The 10,330-nt window shown below is 45.6% G+C and overlaps 1 long non-coding RNA gene across 2 annotated transcripts; it reads left to right on the top strand.

Annotated features, from left to right (window-relative positions):
• Positions 1-2,239: 2,239 nt before the first annotated feature.
• Positions 2,240-9,491, top strand: LOC308585207. 2 transcript variants are annotated; one of them, XR_014007150.1, is made up of 3 exons: positions 2,240-3,029; positions 4,249-4,806; positions 9,003-9,491. It is a non-coding gene; the product is annotated as an uncharacterized lncRNA (long non-coding RNA). The 2 variants fall into 2 exon arrangements; XR_014007151.1 differs by lacking the exon at positions 9,003-9,491 and adding an exon at positions 5,500-5,615.
• The last annotated feature ends 839 nt before the right edge of the window (positions 9,492-10,330 follow it).

The following is a 10,330-nucleotide window of genomic DNA, read 5'->3' as shown; positions in this document are numbered from 1 at the left end:
TCCTTTGGCGTAGGGTTTGGCCTGTTTGTCCAATATAGAGAGCTGAAGGGCACTGCTGGAATTTGATGGCATACACAATGTTAGAAGATGAGCAATTAAATAGGCCTGAGATGGTATGTTTGATGTTGTTGGGTCCAGTGATGGTGTTGTCTAGGTGTCTGTGGCAGCAAAGTTGGCATCTGGGTTTATTGCAGGCTCTGGTACCAGTGTCCATGTTAAGTCTCCGTGCTGTATTAATGTGGGTGAGGAGTTGTTTAAGACTGGGTGGCTGTCTGTAATAATAATAATAATTTATTGTTTGTACCCCGCCCATCTGGCTGGGTCTCCCCAGCGACTCTGGGCGGCTTCCAACAAAGATTAAAAATACATTGAAATGTCACACATTAAAAACTTTCCTAAACAGGGCTGCCTTCAGATGTCTTCTAAATGTCAGGTAGTTGTTTAGCTATTTGACATCTGGTGAGAGGGTGTTCCACAGGGCGGATGCCACCACCAAGAAGGCCCTCTGCCTGGTTCCCTGTAGCTTTGCTTCTTTCAGTGAGGGAACCGCCAGAAGGCCCTCGACGCTGAACCTCAGTGTCTGGGCAGAACAATGGGGGTGGAGATGCTCCTTCAGTTCTACTGGGCTGAGGCCATTTAGGGCTTTAAAGGACAGCACCAACACTTTGAATTGTGCTCGGAAACGTACTGGGAGCCAATGTAGGTCTTTCAGGACCGGTGTTATGTGGTCTTGGCGGCTGCTCCCACTCATCAGTCTAGCTGCCGCATTCTGGATTAGTTGTAGTTTCCAAGTCACCTTCAAAGGTAGGCCCACATAGAGCACATTGCAGTAGTCCAAGTGGGAGATAACCAGAGCATGCACCACTTTGGTGAGACAGTCTGTGGGCAGGGAGGGTCTCATCCTGCGTACCAGATGGAGCTGGTAGACAGCTGCCCTGGACACAGAATTGACCTGCGCTTCCATAGACAGCTGCGAGTCCAAACATCGTCTGTCGGCGATGAAAGGTCTTCCTCTCTTGTTTAAGATCCATTTTTAACCTGCACCCTCCTGAATTGGTGTTGCAGGAGCACCATCTTGTGGAAAAGAAGAAGAAAACCCTTCTTATTTGAAATACAAATAAGTTTTGGGTTGACTGAGCAGCTGAGGCGCTCAGGAGACTCACACATGCTCCATCCTGGCTTTGAATGTTGTTGAGATGTCTGTTCTTCCAGTGTTCTAGAAAACCCCAGTCTGTTGCATTCAGATTCCATCAAATGAGAGAAACCTTTCCCTCTATGGAAAGCAATTATCCGTCCTGGTGTCGAATTAGCACTGGAACAGATAAAAGTTCCGATCTAACTTGCAACAAAGCTGGATCTAGAGGACTGTGCAGTGCTTCTGGGGTGCTGCAAGGGATGCTGCAACTATGGCTTTCAATGGAAGTCGAGAGCTGGGGGGGCACTGAAATTCGGGGTGCCAAGGTCTGCTCCTGCCTGGAGGGTTGGTGTTATTTCCTTCCATACTTCACTTTTTGGCATAAGGGAATTCAAGGCAGCTAGCAAAATAACAAAATATACTAATAGATAGATAGGGTAGATAGAAATGGTAAATAGATATGGCAGATAAATATACAGTGGTACCTCGGGTTAAGTACTTAATTCGTTCTGGAGGTCCGTTCTTAACCTGAAACTGTTCTCAACCTGAAGCACCACTTTAGCTAATGGGGCCTCCCGATGTTGCCACACAGCCAGAGCACGATTTCTGTTCTCATCCTGAAGCAAAGTTCTTAACCCGAGGTACTATTTCTGGGTTAGCGGAGTCTGTAACCTGAAGCGTATGTAACCCGAGGTACCATTGTACAGAAATATAGTTATCAACAGTATCATGCTTATGAAATACAACAGAGCTTGAAACAAATAATAAAGCATTTTTAAAAAAAATCTGCATTTTTCAACCACAATACAGCTGGTAGAAGCCATTTTTTAATTGTTGTTAGCCGCTCTGAGCCTGGCTTCGGCTGGGGAGGGCGGGATATAAATAAAATTTTATTATTATTATTATTATTATTATTATTATTATTATTATTATTATTATTATTATTATTAAAAAACCACCAAACCACTAAAAGCCATTAAAAGCTCATTAAAAACGGTTCCTCCCCACCCCCTTTGGTTTTTTCTCCTCTTTCCATTTTTGGGGATTCGGATGCCTGGCTTCACACACTTTTTTATGGACTCCCGTTCATGAAACACTTTTTTCAAGAAGTTAATTCAGCCATGCAGTTCCTGCCACCTGCCAGTAGGAGGCAAAGTGTAGCAGGGCAACATCAGCATTGAGTTTTGGTCTGTGATGTCATAAGGGCGGAAGAGGAGCCTTGGAGCAGGATGAGGCCAAAGGAGCTTGTTCAGCCCAGGGTCTTGTTCTCCCCAAGTGGAGCCTCCAAGACGGGCCCAAGCCCAGCAGCAAATTTCCCCACTTGCAACCCTCAGCAACTGCCATTCAGGGCATCGTAGGCATGGAATCACAGAATTATAGAAGAGTTGGAAGGGAACCCCAAAGGTCCTCTAGTCCAACCCCCTGCAGTGTAGGAATCAGAGTGTCTCTCATACTGCCTTAACTCTGACACTTAATGGATCACGGGCAGGCAAAAGTCACCACTGAGGACCACAAATATGTGGGATGTGAAATACAAAAGCAGTCAAGTACAACATTCCTAGAGTGAACATGTTTACACCTGGGGAGGAATGTTTGTCCAGCCAGCAGGTAAACTTCTTGTTTCCTTCTGGGCTGGGACAGACTTCCTCTGCATGTGACTAGAGGTGGGCGTGGCCTCACCTGTGCAGGTAACAAGCACAGGGCAGGGCAGCCATCTCTCTCTCTTTTTGACTACATGCATCGAAGAAGCAACATCTGCTTAGCTAAAGATGCTCTCTTGGCCTCCAGCCAAGAGAGGACAAAGGGACTGTCTCCTTATGAGATAGCCTAGGAAATTAACATACACCTGGAAACTAAGTCTGCCTTCTGGAATCCGATTGTGAACAGAATGTGAGTGAGTAAACTCTTTTCATACTTTTATAGAAGACTGTGTTGTGTCTTATCTTTTATGAGGGAATAAGGGGAAAATACCAGAACAGTTATTATAGAGGCTTTAGCGAGCCTGAGCAAACGCATCCGCTGCAAGTTTAAAAAGGGGAATGTTACTCTGCTAAATTGTGAACTTGTTTACCCAAGTTGGAAAGACTATAATCAAACAATATATCCTCTCCTGCATCCCTGAACATTCCCACAAAAAGGACAAGTCACACAGCTCTCTCTCTCTCTCTCTCTCTCTTGACTTCCTTCTTCATTGGACCAGCTTTTAACTAGGGACTGCTATGCCAGCTTTCAGCTAACAGAAGCACTGGGATTATACCTCCATATGGGGTAGATCCACATGTACATATTTGTAACTAAGTCTGCCTTCAGGAATCCCTTCCCATTCTTGGGGTGCTGTACCCAGTGAGGGTTAGACTCCAACAGAGTCAGTCAAGTCTCTTTGTAAGGCAAGGACCTTAGCTGGCCACTTGGGTGTTCTCATCAGCATCCCAGATGAATGAGCCAGGCTGCAAGAGCTACAACTAAGCAGTGGGGCCTCCTGGCTAAGTGGTCAATAGCCAGGAGTGCGAGCTAAGCTAGAAGCTGGAGACCTCCTTGCTCTGTGCTGGATCCCAAGCTGTTGCTAATGGAGAAGCGAGATCTGCTGGGGTGTTTATGTTGTGGGCACCTCCATCCTATGCTCAGGCTGTACATAGGTGCAAGTAAAACCATCTATCCTAAAGACACCACAGTGTCTGCTGACCTCCAATCCAACAAAAGCAAACTAGGTAACCCTCAGGAATCTCTCAGCCCTCTGAGATCGGGGTGGCTTGTAACAATGGACTCAGCTGCACAGCTGCAAATAAAACACTTTAAATGTGTTGTTAAGTGCAGCATACAAATGCGACACTAGGTGGCAAAAGTGAGCTATGCAAAATTCAATGTGTTTTTCAAAATGTTTTTAAAAAGAGCATTTGCACAGCGTTTTTTATAAGTGTGTAGATTCCACCAATTTATACCTTCAGTTGGAAAATAAAATAAAGGAAGTTTGTTTTTCAGTCTGTCATCTCCTATTCCATCCTGCTTCTCTTAATTTTCTATGACACCTTTAAATAATTCACATTATTCCATATTGTTGTTAGACAATGCTTAATTGATAACACCTTTGCATATATATATTTCCTAATAATCAGTTTAAAGGCTACTTCCTGATGAATAGATTGGACACCATCCACACTCGGGGGGGGGCAATCTGTTCTCTGTGTCCCTTGGCCCCCACAGACATTGGGGGTGCTTGAGATCTTGTAGAATTACCTTCCAGTTTTGGACCAGTCTTCAAGGTAAGAGATAAAACATACAGGCAAGGACTCAGACATCTCCCTGTTCCCCTGGCAACACGAAAACAACACAGACAACAGAGCTGAACTGTGTTAACATTCTTGAGGATGAGCAGACAGATACGACTGAAGTTGAAACAGAGGGGCTCTCCAGAAATGGCCCTGTAAATCTCCCCCCCCCCCCCTGCATGTAGTCATGATTGCCAGGAAGCCAGATGTGCTTCAGGGGCAAGGAAAGTCTGACCAGTCTAGCCTTCCCCAATATTTTGGACTGCAAATCCCATCAGTTGGCTGGGGCTGGTGGAAGTTATAACTGACACCTGGAAGGGGCAGGTTGGGGGTTCCTGGGCCAATCCTGCAAAACCTGCTGGAGCCAAGTCAGGAAACTCATCAATGATGTTGTTATCATAAAAGGTAAAGGTAAAGGGACCCCTGACCATTAGGTCCAGCCGTGGCCGACTCTGGGGTTGCGGCGCTCATCTCGCTTTATTGGCCGAGGGAGCCGGCGTACAGCTTCCGGGTCATGTGGCCAGCATGACTAAGCCGCTTCTGGCGAACCAGAGCAGTGCATGGAAACGCTGTTTACCTTCCCGCCGGAGCGGTACCTATTTATCTACTTGCACTTGATGTGCTTTCAAACTTCTAGGTTGGCAGGAGCAGGGACCGAGCAACAGGAGCTCACCCCATTGCAGGGATTCAAACCACTGACCTTCTGATTGGCAAGTCCTAGGCTCTGTGGTTTAACCCACAGCGCCACCTGCATCCCTTGTTATAATGCCACTGTGCAAATCTATGGTGCAGCTGCATCTGGAATGCTGACCGCCTCACCTCAACAAGGATACAGCATTGCAGAATTGGAAAAGGTTCAGAAAAGGGTCACCAAAATGATCAAGGGGATGGAGTGAATCCCCATGAGGAATGGCGGAAACATTTGGGATTTTTTTAGTTCAGAGGGAACACGATAGAAGCTCATATAATTGTGCATTGCAAGGAGAGAAATGTTTTCCTCCCTCTCTCCTAACACTAGAGCCTGTGGACATCCAAAGAAGCTGAGGGTTGGACGATACAGGGCAGATAAGAGAAAATAGTTGTTCTGTCATTTTGCAGAATTGGACAAAATGACAGGAAGGATTCAAAACCTATGGGACCAGAGATTTAAAGAAGATTGGAAGAAGTATATGAATTATTTGAAGAGCAACTGTAATCAACAAATTGCGCTAATAATAATAATAATAATAATAATAATAATAATAATAATAATAATTTATTATTTATACCCCGCCCATCTGGCTGGGCTTCCCCAGCCACTCTGGGCGGCTTCCAAAAGAATATTAAAATACTATAATACATCAAATATTAAAAGCTTCCTGAAACAGGGCTGCCTTCAGATGTCTTCTAAAAGCCTGGTAGCTGTTGTTCTCTTTGACATCTGGTGGGAGGGTGTTCCACAGGGAAGGCACCACTACCGAGGAGGCCCTCTGCCTGGTTCCCTGTAACTTGGCTTCTCGCAGTGAGGGAACTGCCAGAAGGCCCTCGGCGCTGGACCTCAGTGTCCGGGTAGAACGATGGGGGTGGAGACACTCCTTCAGGTATACTGGGCCGAGGCCGTTTAGGGCTTTAAAGGTCAGCACCAACACTTTGAATTGTGCTCGGAAACATACTGGGAGCCAATGTAGGTCTTTCAAGACCGGTGTTATGTGGTCTCTGCGGCCGCTCCCAGTCACCAGTCTAGCTGCCGCGTTCTGGATTAGTTGTAGTTTCCGGGTCACCTTCAAAGGTAGCTCCACGTAGAGCGCATTGCAGTAATCCAAGCGGGAGATAACCAGAGCATGCACCACTCTGGCGAGGCAGTCCACAGGCAGATAGGGTCTCAGCCTGCGTACCAGATGGAGCTGGTAAACAGCTGCCCTGGACACAGATTTGACCTGTGCCTCCATGGACAGCTCTGAGTCCAAAATGACTCCCAGGCTGCGCACCTGGTCCTTCAGGGGCACAGTTACCCCATTCAGGACCAGGGAATCCTCCACACCTGCCCGCCTCCTGTCCCCCCAAAACAGTACTTCTGTCTTGTCAGGATTCAACCTCAATTTGTTAGCCGCCATCCATCCTCCAACCGCCTCCAGACACTCACACAGGACCTTCACTGCCTTCACTGGTTCTGATTTGAAAGAGAGGTAGAGCTGGGTATCATCTGCATATTGATGGACACCCAGTCCAAACCCCCTGATGATCTCTCCCAGCGGCTTCATATAGATGTTGAAAAGCGTGGGGGAGAGGACAGAACCCTGAGGCACCCCACAAGTGAGAGCCCAGGGGTCTGAACACTCATCCCCCACCACCACTTTCTGAACACGGCCCAGGAGGAAGGAGTAGGACCACAAGAAGTTTTGTAAGGAGAAATATACGAAGTGTTACAAAGTAGAAAAAGACAGAGATATTGGTGATGAGTTTGAAATGTAATAGGGAAGATAAGAAATGCATACTAAGAGATTAGATTGGAAAATTTTCAGGCAGGACTGATGGAAGTCAAAAAAATTGAATAAGATGTAAAAGTATGTTTAATTACTGTTGAAAATGATATGTTACAAAAAAACTAATACAAAATTATTTTATATATATGTGTGTGTGTGTGTGTGTGTATATACATATAATAGTTGTTCAAACAGTTAAATGGTGGGACTCAGCCCCACATGAGGCACTGACACCCCCCCACCCCCCCTGGATGGATTTGAAAGGGAATCAGCCAAATCCACGGAAGAGAGAGCAATTGCTGGGTGCCAGAGGCGGAGCTAGCTGCTCTGGCACCCAGAGCGGTGCACATGCTGCGCACCCGGGGGCAGGGCTAGCCACTCGTGGGGGTGCCACCTGTGGCAAGTGTCCCAGGGGCAGGGGGTGGCTCCCACGGTGAGCAGCGAGTGTCCCAGGGTGCTGCCCGCAGGGAGCAGGGAGCAGCCCAGGGGAGCAGCACAGCAATGCCACCACCCCCTCAGGGATGGCAGACCACCTCCACCGCACCCCCTTCCTCCGCCGCTGTTGCCGGTTGCTAGGGATGCCTCTGCTCGGCCTCCACGGTCAGAGGCAACAGTGGCTCTGAATGCCAGTTTCTGGAGACCCAGGAGAAGAGAGGGGGCTTTTGGGCTTGAATCTTGCTTGAGGGTTTCCCATAATATACCAATAAAAAAGCACACCAAGAACCCTGGCCAATATAAATTTCAGTAGTGGGAGTGGTCCCTACTCACAAATCAATAGTCAATTGTAACAAAAACTAATCCATTCAAAAGTATGTATTCTGACAAGGATTACAAACTCAAATAGAGATTATAAACTCTAACAGAGATTACAAACTCAAACTCATAAGGATATGTATAACACAATAATTTGTTACAGAATTAAAGTCTAAGACCTTCATATTGAATCTGACTACGGACTAACATGAACTTATCTCTACTCAAAATAAAAAAATTCCTTCCAGTAGCACCTTAAAGACCAACTAAGTTAGTTCTAGGTATGAGCTTTCGTGTGCATGCACACTTCTTCAGATACACTGAAACAGAAGTTGCCAGATCCTTCTATATAGTGAGAAGGTGGGGAGGGGTATTACTCAGAAGGGTGGTGGGAATGGGAGATTGGCAGGTAGCTGAGATGAGCCTGTTGACGACTCTTAACGACTGCAATAGGTCTTACAGGAAAAGGCAAGGGGTGAGAAGGTGAAAAATGGCTAAGTCATGTATAATGAGATTATCTGTAATTCATCTCTACTCGCAAACTCTTATCTTATCTGTAATCTGCGTTTGAGTTTAAAATCTCTATTTGAGTTTGTAAACCCTGTCAGAATACATACTTTTGAATGGATTGGCTTTTGTTACAATTGACTATTGATTTGCTGAAATTTATATTGGCCAGAGTTCTTGGTGTGCTTTTTTCTTGGTTTCCCATAATAGGCAGCTATTCAGCCACTGTGTGAATAGGATGCTGGACTAATTGGGCAACTGGACTGACCCAGCAATATTCCTCTTATGCCCCTTTGCTTCCCTCTTTGTTGCTGACTCCCACCACACAAGTCGGGCTCCAAAAGGCGCCCTGCCATATTTCATGAGGAAAGAGCAGAGGGCGATTCGGACGGTCCTCAGAACCACCTGTCTGGCTTCTTGTGATGCCAGCAGGACTTGACATCTTTCCACAGGGCCTGCAGGACAGAGCTGTTCTGCCTGGCCTTTGGTTTGGACGCAGTCTGACCCTTATGTTTCCCTCCCCTTATGGTTTTGATCTATGGGTTACTTTTAAAATGAGGCTGCATTTTAAATTGCATTTTAACCTGTATCTTAAATTGTCATGTTTCCCCCCCCCCATTATGATTTTACTGTAATTTTACTGGTGTTAGCCACCCTGAGCCTGGCTCTGGCCGGGGAGGGAGGGGTATAAAAATTATTATTATTATTATTATTATTATTATTATTATTATTATTATTATTATTAGCTTTTTGCCACTCTCCAGGAACTCGCCACATCCTCCGCCAGCACGTGATGCGAGGTTTTCTTGGTGATACGAATATCACCGCTTCTCCATGAGGTTAATTTAATTTCCTTTCTCGTCCTTTGCCTTTCCTCAGCGCAGATTTCCCCCTGAAAGCTGAGATGCCAAGACTGGAAGTCTCGCTTCCTTCCTACCCATCCTGCAGGCGCACACCTGAAGTTCTCATTATGCCAAAACCAAAAGCAAGTTGAGGCTCACAGCCGGTGTGGATGCAAGGACTGCCAAATCGCTCGCAGCCTTCTTAGTAACACACTTGTGGTTATTTAGCATTATTTAATTCACCATATTCACATGCTATTTCCTTCAAGGAACTGAAAGTGGCGTCCGTGGCTAAAATGATTGAATATTTACATCTTGCAAAACTAACAGGGAAAGGAACAGGAAACACTGTTCAAAAAGTTAATAAAGAATGGTTGATCTTTGACGAATATCCTAAAAACTATATGGACAACGCAAGTCTAGCAGATTCAGACTGAGTCTTGTAAACAGAGGGAGGATACGGTAAAATATGTATAGACAAAGAAAAGGAATGTGGAAGAACATGTGTATGGAGTTAAGATTGATAACATAGAAGAAGAAGAAGAAGAAGAAGAAGAAGAGGAGGAGGAGGAGGAGGAGGAGGAGGAGGAGGAGGAGGAGGAGGAGGAGGAGTTTGGATTTGATATCCCGCCTTTCACTCCCTTTAAAGGAGTCTCAAAGCGGCTCACAATCTCCTTTTCCCTTCCTCCCCCACAACGAACACTCTGTGAGGTGAGTGGGGCTGAGAGACTTCAGAGAAGTGTGACTGGCCCAAGGTCACCCAGCAGCTGCATGTGGAGGAGCGGAGACGCGAACCCGGTTCCCCAGATTACGAGTCCACCGCTCTGAACCACTACACCACATAGCTTTGAGAGGAAAGTCAAATGTGTGTGATGTGATGTCCAATGTAAGGTAAAAGGGCAAGTATTGTATGAAATGTATGTACTGTGTATTGTGTAATATTTATTGAGTTTTATGTCATTAATGTGTGATAATAATAAAGATTATGTTTACAAAAATAACAAAGTGGCCTCCATGGTTCTTCCCCCCTCCTCTTCGAATTAATCCCAATAATAATAATAATAATAATAATAATAATAATAATAATAATAATAATAATAATTTTTATTTATATCCCGCCCTCCCCAGCCGAAGCCGGGCTCAGGGCGGCTCACAACAATAAAACAGTATAAAAGTATAGCATATACAACACTCTAAAATCATTCATTATAAAATTAATTAATTAATTAACAACAACAACCCTGCGAGGTAGGCTAGGCTGAGAGGCCCCCAAGTTCGCTCAGGAACTTCATGGTCAAACCCCAGTCTTCCATGTTCTGGCAAACATTGCTCCTGCAACCTGTGGCGGGATCCGACAGCCTTTTA

The sequence above is a fragment of the Podarcis bocagei genome (assembly GCF_964188305.1).
Source record: "Podarcis bocagei genome assembly, chromosome: 4".
In the NCBI taxonomy this organism is placed as follows: Eukaryota; Metazoa; Chordata; class Lepidosauria; order Squamata; family Lacertidae; genus Podarcis; species Podarcis bocagei.
The sequence above is the reverse complement of the archived record's forward strand: the minus strand, read 5'-3'. Positions and strand labels throughout refer to the sequence as shown.